The following is a 12,516-nucleotide window of genomic DNA, read 5'->3' as shown; positions in this document are numbered from 1 at the left end:
TTTAAAAAATAAAATTAAATTAATAAAATAAGAGCCTCTCATTGAGTGCTTTCCAAAAGATATGAGAGTAAAACGGGAAAATGTAGGATTATGGGTGGTTCCTCCCATGCAAGTCCATTTTTTAAAGCTCTCATGTAGTCTTTTAAAACATAATCGTGTGGTGAAGCAGATCACCAAGTCAAAATGCTGAGAATTCTCTAAGTGTAAGTGCAACTCTAGACTCTTTTCTACCACCATCTCTTTGGCATCATCTGGGAGTTTCTGTAGACTCTCAAGCTCATCTCAGCTCTACTTAATAAGAATCTGCATTTTAATAAGATTCCCAAGTGATTCATAAGCACATTAAAATTTCAGAAACATGTTTCAAGAAAAAAGTTTTGGATATAGCTACTAGTATGTGGAATTGACCATAAGAAAATAGACTGAAAACTTGTTAATTTCTTAAGGGAAATGTATTCGCATTGGGTTTCTTATTTCTTGCTGCTTATAACAAACTCACCGATACAGAAGGAATACTGTAACGGAAGAGGCTTAAACATTTATAACCTCTTATTTTTAGTATAAATGTATTTGGATTATGACTATGAAAATAAAGGAGCATTAGCATTTAAATTCTGAGCATAGTAATTCCGTAAAACGAGGAAATAAGTGTAGAGGTTTAGGAGCATACAATATTTAAGTAACTGCTTAAGAAAGACAATAAAGTAAATACCATATGAATGGGCCATGATTAATTATCAAATGAAAGCAACTCAGTGTTATAGCTAGGCATTATTCATGTCATCAGGATAGAAATATGAGTGGCATAATCCTTGCCTAAAGGAAACATAGTCTAAATCAACTGTAAGCCAGGTCTCAGTTCAAAAGGAGTAAGACAACTCAAAAGTGATGCTTTTGATAGTCTTTGGCATGTGCCTCCCCAAACAATAAGTGGGATCCTCACAGTGGGCATTTTTTAACTTTCCATCATACCTTCCCTTCTGCTAATAGCACCAAAATTTCCTTTGAGGTGTCACCTCTCCCCTATTTTTCATGCATGTGGTTCAAGTTAAGCTACACCATTGCTCCAGGATAGAAGAGTGAGATACAGGCCTAGCCAATCAGAGCACATCTATAATAATAAAAGGGTAATATGCTAATTAGACCGGAAGTCCTTCCAGATGTCATTCCTGACGTCCTTCTGGACAAAGGCTGTGCCAGAGCGAAGCCCTGGTCCTGGGTTCCTGCCAGTGGCCAGAGGGAAGCCGCCCAGGTCCCGGGTGCCTGCCAGCGGCCAGAGGGAAGCCCCGGTCCTGGGTGTTGGAGGGATGCCAGTGCCAGCAGCCAAGGGAAAGAAGACCTACTCTTGCCTCAAATTTGCCTCCTCAGAAATTTTCTCTGGATCTAAGAAGTTGGTTGTGGCCACAGAGATGAATGAGACTGCATCATTAAATTATCTGACTTGCTGCTCCACGGACAGGATGCAATCAACTGTGTCCACTGAACCGGCACTCCAGGGACACTAACATCAGGGGCCCGAAATGGGGATTTCCAGGCACTTGGGCTGGTAGAATTGCAGGAGTCTGTTAGGTACATTGTGGTTCTGGTTCTGAAGAAGACCACTCTTTAGTGAGCACCTAAGTAAAGAAGAAGAAGAAGAAGAAGAAGAAGAAGAAGAAGAAGAAGAAGAAGAAGAAGAAGAAGAGAAGAAGAAGAAAAGAAGGAAGGAAGGAAGGAAGGAAGGAAGGAAGGAAGGAAGGAAGGAAGGAAGGAAGAGAAAGAGAGGGAGAAAGGGAGAGAGGAAGGGTGAGAAAAGAAATATGAGTCACAGAGAACATTTCTAGATGACCCAAATTCATAATATAGGAATCTGAAATATAAATAACCCAATAAAACAGACTCTCTGAATCAAAAGTGCTCACTGAGAACCACAAAAACCTTTATCAAGCATGACAGTTAAATACATGGTGTGATTCTGGATTGGATATTGGACTTGAAAAAGTTATAAAATAAATTTTTTTAAATTATCACTTGAATTAATTTTAGATAATATCATTGTATCAGTATTAAATTATTTGCATTTGATAATTTCATCATGGGTGAGAAGTTCTTGTTCTTAAAAGATGTGTACTGACATTTAGGAGTAGAAGGTCATGATATCTGTAACTTTCAAATGGCTCAGCAAAAAATAACTAATAGAGAGAAAGTACAGTTGTAAATGTGGTAATATATTCATGAACTTATTATGGTGAAAGGTTGTTTATTATAGTATTCTTACAACTTTTCTATAGGTTCAAACTTTGTAACAAAATTTTAAAGCAGGGAAAAATTCAAATGTTATACGGACACCAAGTGCAAAGTTTAACAGATAAAGAAAAAAAAATTCCTTTGGACAATAGGAAGAAAGCAAACAAAAGTAAAATCATAGGGATTACTATCTGCAATATAAAAGCAGGAAAAAATGGAGAAAGATCTAAGAATATAAAGTGAGCATACAGAAACTTAGAAAATGTATCCTTCCTCAGGTGGGAATGGGAGTATGTTCCCAGCCAACTGAGGAATAAATTACTACAAAATCATTCAAGTTTGAAAGGTCAAGGGATGCTCTTATCCCTGCTGTTCACAAACCACTAACCACTTGCACTGCTCAGTACTCAGTAGGACTTCCCACCATACCATCCCGTTGGAGCTATGTTGTTGTTGTTATTGTGCGTATGTTTGTTTTTGTTTTTGTTTCACACACAAAAGCTTCTCTCTGTGCTTTGCTTAACGTTCTTGCTTTCTGCCCTCCCTCAATTCCGGGCCTCCTATTTGTTTTCTTCCTTGCCAGCTCACTGAATTGCCCAAGTCTTCAAAAATAAGAAGACTTAGTTTCCCTTTGTTTATCCGGTATTTTAGTTTGTTTTCAGAGGGGTGGTCAATTAAATTCTACATTTCTTATTTTATGGCTGGAGATACTTAAAAACAAACATTTTTGACACTATTACAGATGTCCCACATTTTCCCCTTCTCTGCCCACCTCCCTTCAGTCCCTGTCCCGCCCCTCCCATGGCCTTGGTCCATGGGCTATGCATATATGTTCTTTGAATAATCTCTTCACCTGCTTTTATCCAGTCACGCCCATCCTCCACCCCTCTGACATCCTTCGGTCTGTTACGTGTATCCCTACTTCTGGTTCTATTTTGTTCCTCAGTTTATTTTTCTCATTAGATTCCACATAAAAGTGAGATGGTATGGTATTTGTCTTTCTCTGACTGGTTTCTTTTGCTTAGCACAATAATCTCCAGGTCAACCCATGCTTTCAAAAACATTAAGAGTTCTTTCTTCCCTATAGTCCCAAAATATTCCACTGTGTAAATTAACCACAGCTTTCTTATTCACTTCTCTACTGATGGGCACTTGGGCTGTTTCCAGATATTGGCTATTGTAAAAAATGCTGCTATATATTTTCTGACTGGTATTTCAGTATTCTTAGGATATATTCTCAGAAGTGGGTCAAAAGGCAGTTCCATATTTAACTTTTTGAGGAAAGTTCATACTGTTTTTCACAATGGCTGCACCTTTCTGCATTCCCACCAATAGTGCACTAGGGTTCCCTTATCTCCTTATCCTGGAAAACACTTGTTGTTTGTTTATTTTTTGATGGTAGTCATTCTGGGAGGAGTGAGGTGATACCTAATGGTAGTGTTAATCTGAATCACTTGGGTGATTAGTGATGTTGAGCATTTTTCATATGTATATTGGCCATCTGTTTGTCCTCTTGGAGTTACAATTAGGGTCCTTTGACTATTTTTTAATTAGATTATTTATCTTCTTCACGTAGAGTTGTATATGTTCTTTATATATTTTAGAAATTAACCCCTTATCAAATGTATCATTGGCCGATATATTCTCCCATACTGTGGGTTCCCTTTTTTTTTCTTGTTATTTTTTTTTTTTAAGTTCCTTTCATTGTGCGGAAGCTTTGTAATTTGATGTAATCATATTTGTTTATTTTGTCCTTAGTTTCCCTTGCCCTAGGAGATATATTGGCAAAAATGTTGCTATGAGAAATGTCTGAGCTTTTACTTCCTATGTTTTCTTCTAGGATTTTTATGGCTTGTGACTTACATTTAAGTCTTTTATCCATTTTGAGTTTATTCTTATGTATACAAACGACTTTGTATTTTTGTATAAGTTGGTGTTCTAGTTTCAATTTTGTGCATGTACTTGTCCAATTTTCCCATCACTCATTGAAGATACTGTCTTTACTCTATTGTATGCTCTAGCATCCTTTGCCAAATATTAATTGACCATAAGGCATGGGTTTATTTCTCGGTTCTCTGTTCTGTTCCATTAAACTATATGCCAGGTTTTATGCCAGTACCAGGCTGTTTTGAATACAGTGGCTTTATATTATAGTTTGATATATGGTACTGTGATATCTCCAACTTTGTTCTTCTTTCTCAATTTTGCTAAAGCTATTCAGGGTCTTTTGGTTACATATAGAATTTTGGAATATTTGTTCTAGATCTATAAAATATGACATTGGTATTTTAAAAGGAATTGAATTGAATTTATAGATTGCTTTGAATAATATGGCCATTTTAATGGCATTAATTCTTCCAAACAATGAACACAGTATATGCTTTCATTTGACTGTGTCTTCCTCTATTTTTTGTTCAATGTACTGTAGTTTTCTTAGTATAGGTGTTTTACTACCTTGGTTAAATTTATTACTAGGTAACAAACATTTTTTGTTGCAATAGTAAATAGGATTCTTTTCTTAGTTTCTCTCTCTGATAGTTCATTATTGGTATATAGAAATTTCACTGATTTTTGGATATTAATTTTGTTTCTTGATACTTTGCCAAATTAATTTATTATATCTAGAAGATTTTTGGTGGAGTATTTAAGGTGTTCTATGTACAATATCATGTCATCTACAAAAAAAATGACAGTTTTAATTCAATTCCTCCTTTCTACTTTGGATGCTTTTATTTATTCTTCTTTTCTGATCGCTGTGTCTAGGACTTCCAGAACTATGTTGAATAAGAGTGGTGAAATCAGACATCTTATTTCTGATCTTAAGAGGAACACATTTAGTTTTTGCCCATTGAGTATGATGTTAGTTGTTTGTTTGTCATATATGGTCTTTATTACAATGCAGAGTATGAACCTTCTATTACCATTTTGCTGAGAGTTTTTATCGTGAATGGGTGCTGACTTTTATCAAATGCTTTTTCTGTATCTATTGATATCATTTTGTTTATATGATATATCACATTTATTGATTTGCAAATACTGTACCAACCTTGCACCCCTTGAATAAATCTTACTTAATCATGCTGAATGATCTTTTTAATGTATTATTGATCCAATTTGCTAATATTTTGTTAAGAATTTTAGCATTAATGCTCATTAGGGATATTGGCCTATGATTTTCTGTCCTTATAGTGTCTTTATCTAGTTTTGAAATTAAGATAATGCTGGCCTCATAAAATGAGCATGGAAGTCTCCCCTCCTCTTGACTTTTTTGGAAAAGTTTAAGCAGGTAAGTTCATTTTTGAATGTTTGGAAAAATTAATCTGTGAAGCCACCTGGTCCAGAACTTTTTTTTTCTGCTTTGACTCTTCTTAATTCATTTTTGGAAGCCTGTATGTTTCTAGGAATTTATTCATTTTTTCTCATGTTATCCAAGTTGTTGGCATGTAGATGTTTATGGTATTTCTTATAAGCCTTTGTATTTCTGTGGTGTCAGTTGTTACTTCTCTTTTGTCATTTTTTATTTCATTTATTTGTGCCCTCCTTCTTTGTTCCTTTGTAAGTCTGGCTAAAGATTCATAAAGCTTATTTGTCTTTTCAAAGAACCAGCTCTTGGTTTTGTTGATCTTTTGTATTGTTTTTTAGTCTCTATGTCATTTACTTCTACTGTGATCTTTATTATTTCTTCCCTCTACTTACTTTGGGCTTTTCTTGTTGTTCTTTTTCTAGTTCTTTTAGGGGTAGGGTTAGATTGTTTATGTGAGATTTTTTTTTGCTTTTTGGGTTAGGCCTGTGATGCCATGAGCTCCCCCCTCACCCTCCCCCCCCAGAACTGCTTTCACTATGTCCCATAGATTTTGGGTTATTGTGCATTCATTTTCATTTGTTTCCAGGTATTTTTTATTTCTTTCTTGATCTCATTGAACATCCATTCATTGTTTAATATATGCTGTTTAGCCTATATGTGTTTGAATGTTTTTGACTTTTTTGTTGTGGTTGATTTCTAGTTTAATGCCATTATGATCCAAGAAGATGCTTGATATGATTCCAATAATCTTGAATTTGTTAAGACATTTTGTGTCTTGTCATACAATCTGTCTTTAAGAATATTCGATGTGAACTTGAGAAGAACGTGTATTCTTCTGCTATGGGATGAAATGTTCTGTAAATATCAATGAAATCATTCTGATCTTGTGTGTTGTTTAAGGTTGCTATTTTCTTGTTGATTTTTTTTTCTCTGAAAGACCCATTCAATGATGACAGTGTGGTGTTAAATCCCCTACTTTACTTATATTGTTGTTGATCTCTCCCTTAAAGTCCAGCAACAGTTTTTAAAATATATTTATGTGATCCTATATTAGGTACACATATGTTTACCATAGTTATATCCTCGTGTTTGATTGATAACTTTCGTATTATGTAGTGATGTAGTGACATTCTTTGTCTAATTCATGGCCTTTGTTTTGACATTTTTTTCAGATATAAGTATTGCTGCCATTTCTTTTTTATCATGTCTATTTGCCTGGAAATTTTTTTTGTATTCCTTCACTTCTAGTCTGTGTGAATCTTTTGTTCTAGTGGGTCTTTTATAGAGAGCATATATGTGGATCTAGATCATGTTTTATTATCCATTCAGCTACCCTATGCCTTTTCATTGGAACATTGAACCTATTTACATTTAAGGTTACTTTTTAAATAGTTTATTCTTTTTAGAGAAAGCAGAAAAGAAAGAGAGGAAGAGAGAGAGAAACATAGATATGTCACATAGAGCCCACAACCTGGGTATATGCCTTTGACTGGAAATTGAACTGGCAACCTTCTAGTAATGGGGTGACACCCAACCAACTGAGCCACACTGGCCAGGGCTTAAGGTTATTATTGCCCTTTTAATCTCTATACCTATGTTCCTCTCTCTCTCTCTCTCTCTCTCTCTCTCTCTCTCTCTTGTTTTTCTTAAAGCAGTTCCTTTAACATTTTTTGCAGTGCTAGTTTGGTAGTAATAAAATCCTTTAGCCTTTTTTGTCCTGGAAGCTCAATTTCACCTTCGGTTTTGAATGATAGCCTTGTAGGATAGAGTAGACTTGGTTTCAGGTTCTTGCTTTTCATTACTTTGAATATTTCATGTGATTTTCTTCTTGCCTAGAATGTATCTGTTGAGAAATAAGCTAATAGCCTTATGGGAACTCTCTTGTAGGTAACTAAATGCTCCTCCTTTGCTACCTTTAAAATTCTCTCATTGTCTTTAACTTTGCCATTTTAATTATGATGTGTCTTGGTGTGGGTCTCTTTGGGTTCATCTTGATTGGGACTCTCTGTGCTTCCTGAACTTGTATGACCTTTTTCCTTACCAGGTTAGGAAAGTTTTTGTAATTGTTTTTCTTCAAACAGGTTCTCTATTTCTTGGTCTCTTTCTTCTCTTTCTGGTACCTGCATGATGAGAATGCTGTTCCATTTAATGTTGACTCATATTTCCCTTAAACTATCCTCAGTTTCTATTTGCTTGAAATTTATTTATTTATTTACTTTTTATTATTTTATTTTTGCTGCTTTGATTGGATGTTCTTCTACCTAGTCTTCCAAATTGCTGATTTGATCTTATGCTTCATCCATTATACTTTTAATTCCTTCCAGTGTATTCTTCATGTCAGATGTGGTATTCTTCATTTCTGACAAGTTCTCAAGTTCTTATTTATGGCTTCCACATCATTTTTTAAAATACATTTTTATTGATTTCTGAGAGGAAAGGACAGAGACAGATAGAAACCTCAATGATAAGAAAGAACCATTGATAGGCTGCCTCCTGCACGTCCCCTAATGGGGATTGAACCCCCAATCCAGGCCTGTGCTATGAACAGAAATCAAACCATGACCTCTTGGTTGATAGGTCAACACTCAACCACTAAGCCATGCCGGCCTGGGCTATGTCATTTTTTATGCTGTTGTAGTTCTGTCAGATACATCAAGAGAACTGCTCAGCACTGCTGCTCTGAGTTGTCCTGAGTCCAAATGTTCTGCTAAATTCTTCCTGACTATACCAGAGTTGATTCCTTCTTGAACCCTACTCACTGTACTAACTGTTGGGTATGAGCCCCTCTGCCTAGGGCCTGGACCTTCTTAAACACTGGGTCTTAGATGGAGAAGCCATGAGAAATTGTGGTTATATAAGAATGAGTCTTTATTGCAGAAGCCAGTGGCCATATAGCCATCAGACAAAACAGTCTTTCACAGCAATCTCATATAGGCAGCTGCACACCGGCTAGTAAATACATATCTTTCCCACACAGTAGTAGCAGTCTCTGAGCCCATAGTTTTTATGTAAGCAGCCACACTCTGCCTCTAGACCTATAGCTTTACATAGCAATAGTACCTGAGAGCTACAGCCTCAGTAGCCTCTCCAGCCTCTCTGGCTCAGCAGCTTCTCCTGCCCCGCTGCACATATAGTTTCACATGGTAGCTATATCCTCTGTGCCTTCCTCAGCTTCTCTAGCACACGCCTCTGCCCGGCACACTGGCTGGTCTCTGTAGCCTCACATAGTAACTACCTCTGAGGTTCTCTCTCCGCACACTGGCTGGTTAACATGGTAGCGATATCTGAGCTCTCTGTGAGCTCCTAGCTTTACATAGGAGCAATACTAGCTCTCAGCTTCATCTGAGCTCTATAGTCTTAGTAATATACTTTTAATACTACTTAGACAAAGGAGGTAGTTGCCAACAATGACAGCAATCATTTGGCTCTAGAAGGGTACAGCGTACCATGAGATTGCTGTGGCCTTGCAGCTGTGCAATCCTTGGACATTTCTGATTATGATTCCCATGTTCAGAGTGGCTGTGGCTATTCTGGCATACTAACAACAAGGACTATCACACTCTGAGTGGCCTTGGCTTTCTGGCAACTCTGGTATGGTTCCCACAAGTTCCCACTAAGTTCCTTGTAATTATCACTAAGTTACTTGAGCCTTCGTACAACCATTACTTTGAACTCTATATTACATAAATTGCTTGCCTCCTGTTCTTTCATTTGGGGCTTGTTTTTCTGTGTCCTCATTTTAGTTGTCTGTGTGTGTGTGTGTGTGTGTGTGTTTCTATGTATTAGATAGAACTGCTATGACTCCCAGTCTACATTGGGTGGCCTTATAGTAGGTGTTCTTTTGGACCCAGGGGTGCAGTCTCCTTGAGCTCCTGAGATGGATGCTCTAGGAATGAATATCCCATGTGTGGGTTATGTGGGCCCTCTGTTGTAATTGGCCCATTTGTGAATGGGATTTACCCTCAGGCTGGCTGATTGTGAGACTCACTGCTTACTACAGCATGTCAGCTATTTTATAGGTGCTGAAATAACAAAACCAAACAAACATAACAACAGCAAAAATATAAGAAAAGAAAGAAGAAAAAAGAATAATAAAATAAACAATAAAATATGTGAGAAGGAGAAAAAAGAATATGAAATCACAGAAGGAAAAAAATGCAGACTAGGAAAAGAAAAATGAAAAAAAATGAAAAAGAAAAAATACAATAAGAAAAGAGAATAAGAAAAATAAAAGGAAATTGAGAAAAAGCCAAGCAGAGAAATAAAAAGAAGAAAAGAAAAAAAATGGCCCTAGTTAAGTGTTTCAGTTGGTTGGATCATTGTCCCATGTACCTAAATGGTTGCAGGTTGGATTCCTGGTCAGGGTACATACCTAAGTTGTGTGCTCAGTCCCCATTTGCAGCACATGTGGGAGGCAACCAATTGATCATTCTCTCTCATATTCTCTCTCTCTCTCTCTCTCTCTCTCTCTCTCTCTCTCTCTCTCCTTCTCCTTCTCCCTGCAAAAATCAATTTAAAAAACATATTCTCAGGTGAGGATTAAAGAAAGAAAAGAAACAAGTGTAGTTTGCTTCAGCAGAGTTTAGTGCCTGCTGCGACCTTCCTTTTGATATGCTGTTAGTGAAGCTTGTTGGATCCTGCTCCAACGTTGTTTGAAGCTGGCCACTTGGTGTGTTGGTCCTGGGCCTATTGGAAGTTTCTCTGGTGTAAGCCACTGTCAGCTATTGTCTATGCCTGGCCCTCAGTAACCTTTATGAAGCTACAGGTGATCCCCAGTTTGTGGCTGCCTTTGCTGGGCTTGGCTGCACAAGGGAAGGACCTCCTTTAAATTTTTAAAAATTATTTCTGTGTAAGGCATGTGTTATGTGATAAGGTATTGACAAAGTTTGTTTCATTTTATAACTTTTTCATGAAAATAAGATATTTATTGTAAATAACATAAGAGAAATTTAGAAAATTGTCACTTTCTAGGTACTAGTAGACATTTTTAGGATAATTTTGTTTGATTAGTGATTCATATGACTTACTAGCTTTAAACAAAAAGTTGTCCACTGTAACAGAAAAATAAATAAAAGGAAGTCTCTTTACACAAAAAGCCTTATTACCTGAGGAATGCATGTATTAAAGCTTTAGAAAATGGATTTTTAAAAAATATTTAGGATTGTTTTTAAGATTAATGGCATGATTCATATTAAAAATGTATCCCTTTAAATTTTCAAAAAAGTAATAATGCACCAAGCTAAATGGGAAATAGTAAAATAAAAATTTTATTTAACTTAACATTTGCATTCAGAAAAGTAACAAACTATTTATAATAATTACACTATGTATGAAAGAAAATATTTTGAAAATTTCATATTCTAGAATTTTATAAGCCTATTTTATTATTTAATAAATTTCAACTTTAGCAGTTCAAATACACCAAATGAAACAGAATTGAATAGGATCTCAAATCTGCAAATGTCATAACTAAAACGTCAAATTGAATGCTAAGATTGAGAAATAACACTTCCCAATTTTAAGTATCAGAATCTTTAAAGTCAGAAGCACTGTTTATGACATGAGATAAAATATTTAAATAAGATAAAAGTAATGAAAATAAACCATCCAGTGTTAACTGTACACGTTTTTCTGGAATAGTGTATGTATATATCTTTAGTATTTTAATATTTCTATAGTAGGCAAAATAATTGTCCCACAAAGATTTGTACATACTAATCTATATAAACTGTGATTATATTAAATTACAAGGCAAAGATGAAATAAAATTACAAATTAAGTTAAGTTTGTTAATTAACTGAGTTTAAAGAAAAGGGAGATCATCCATCAATGATTCTCTCTCATCATTGATGTTTCCATCTCTCTCTCTCCCTCTCCCTTTCTCTCTGAAATCAATAAAAAATATTAAAAAAAATATTTCTATTGTAGGCAAAATAATTGTCCCACAAAGATTTGTACATACTAATCTATATAAACTGTGATTATATTAAATTACAAGGCAAAGATGAAATAAAATTACAAATTAAGTTAAGTTTGTTAATTAAGTGAGTTTAAAGAAAAGGGAGATCATCCTGGATTATCTAGGTGGAGTCATTTTAATAATTGTGGTCTGAAAACACATAAGAGGGAGTCAGAAGAAACCAGCATCAGATAAATATCTGAAGATGTTATGCTGCTGGCTTCTGAAGATGGAAAAAGGAGACAGGAGCCAAAGAAGACGGGTGGCCTTGGGAATCTAGAAAAGTGAAGGAAATGGATCTTCCCTATAGTCTCCCAAAGAAAGGCAGTAGACATCTTGGTTTTAGCTCAGTGATATGCATTTCAGACTTCTGACCACCCCCCGCCCCAACAATCCTATCTAATAATAGACAAACATAGTAATTGACGTACCTTCGCTACGCCTCCCATTGGCTAATCAGCATGATATGCAAATTAACCCAACCAAGATGGCGGCTGGCAGCCATGCAGCTGAAGCGAGCAGGAGGCTTGCTTGCTCCAGTGATGGAGGAAGCCAAGGTTCCCCGCCTGCCGCGGCCCGGCTCTGAGCTCCGAAAGCAACAAAGTTTCAATTATAGAAGCTAAACAAACCCCAGTTACCTGCTTTCAGCAGGCTGTGGCCACAGAGCTGGAGCGAACAGGAGCCAGCTCTTAGCTTCAGTGACGGCAACAAAGTTTCAATTATAGAAGGTAAATAAATCCAAGAATGAAAAAAAAAGAAAAAAAGGAGAGGCTGGGAGCTTCACTCTCCTGCCAGCCTGAAAATGGCCTTCAGCCCCTCACCCAGACTGGCCAGGCACCCCAGTGGGAACCCCCATCCTAAAGGGGGTGTGGCAAGCCTGAAAACAGCCATCAGCCCCTCATCCAGGCTGGCTAGGCACCCCAGTGGGGACCCCCACCCTGAAGGGGGGTGTGACCAGCTGCAAACAGCCATCAGCCCCTCACCCAGGCTGGCCAGGCACCCAAGCGGGACCCCCACCCTGATCCGG

This window comes from Myotis brandtii, unplaced genomic scaffold, assembly GCF_000412655.1.
Source record: "Myotis brandtii unplaced genomic scaffold, ASM41265v1 scaffold529, whole genome shotgun sequence".
Taxonomy (NCBI): domain Eukaryota; kingdom Metazoa; phylum Chordata; class Mammalia; order Chiroptera; family Vespertilionidae; genus Myotis; species Myotis brandtii.
The sequence above is the reverse complement of the archived record's forward strand: the minus strand, read 5'-3'. Positions refer to the sequence as shown.